The sequence below is a fragment of the Rattus rattus genome, chromosome 6 (assembly GCF_011064425.1).
Source record: "Rattus rattus isolate New Zealand chromosome 6, Rrattus_CSIRO_v1, whole genome shotgun sequence".
NCBI lineage: Eukaryota > Metazoa > Chordata > Mammalia > Rodentia > Muridae > Rattus > Rattus rattus.
In genome coordinates this window covers 114,193,746-114,194,909 of record NC_046159.1, presented here as the reverse complement: position 1 = coordinate 114,194,909, position 1,164 = coordinate 114,193,746, and the positions used below count along the sequence as shown (strand labels likewise).

General features: G+C 44.1%; 1 non-coding gene across 1 annotated transcript; it reads left to right on the top strand.

Moving 5' to 3' along the window:
- The first annotated feature begins 441 nt into the window (after nt 1-441).
- On the top strand, nt 442-548 carry LOC116904812. The gene has a single exon (XR_004388463.1). It is a non-coding gene; the product is annotated as a U6 spliceosomal RNA (small nuclear RNA).
- The last annotated feature ends 616 nt before the right edge of the window (nt 549-1,164 follow it).

The following is a 1,164-nucleotide window of genomic DNA, read 5'->3' as shown; positions in this document are numbered from 1 at the left end:
ATGACAAGATTTTATACATGCTCTAGGCAATAATTAGGTATCACCCACATTCTATTCTACAGTATTTCTTTACTTGATAGTAGAATTCATTAGATCAATTCTCTTTCAACGTCATTGGTGCTCAATAGTCAGAGAGAATGACAGTGTATATGGATATTGAGTAAAGAACAAGTCTCTAATGAAATAATTAGCCCTTGTATGAATAAGCCTTTTGATGAAATAATTGAAAGAAGGCCATTATGGAGGAAATGCTGAATTATAGTGTCTACAGTTTTAATTGAAGGAAATTACTGGTTAGAGTTGTTAAGGTGGAGTTAGCATTGGTTTTCTAGACTGTGCTTCTTTGTATTGGAGCATAATGATCAACTGAAGCAAAGGAGCGACTAATAGTTTGAAGCAATAGCTTACAAAACCTGTTGGAATACAAAATAAAAACACTGAGTGCTCACTTCAGCAGCACATATACTAAAACTGGGACGATACAGAGAAGATCAGCATGGCCCCTGCACAAGAATGATACACAAATTCTTGAAGCGTTCCATATTTTTAGGAAATGAAGTGGAGGAATGGAGTTGCCATCCCACAGTCAAAAGCCCTGATCCAGAATTGTTCCTGTCTAAAGGAACTGCAGGGACAAAAATGGAAAAGAGCCTGAGAGAAAGGTAGTCCAGTGACAGGCGCAAATTGGGGTGCCTCAACGGGAGGGACCGGGGCCTGACACTGTTACTGATGCTGTGGTGTGCAAACAGACAGGAGCCTAGCATGGCTGCCCTCTGAGAGGACCAACAAGCAGCTTTAGATGCAGATACCAACGTCCAACCAATGGAAGGAAGCCAGGGACTACTATGGTTGCACTGAGATAAGCTGGAAGAAGCTGAGAAGGAGGGCATTCCCACAGGTAGACCAGCAGTCTCAACTGACCTGGACCCCTGAGATCTCTCAGACTCTGAGCCACCAACCAGCAGCATATACCAGCTGATATGAGGACTGCATGGTCTGGCCTCTGGGAGAGAGAAGATGCATCTAACCTTTAAGAGACTTGAGGCCCCACTGGAGTGGGGAGGTCAGGTGGGATGTTTTGGGGGAGAAGGAGGTATGGGAAGAGGAGCAGTCAGGGGTAGGCAAAACCGGAGGGGGATGAAGACAGAACTGAAAAAAGGATTA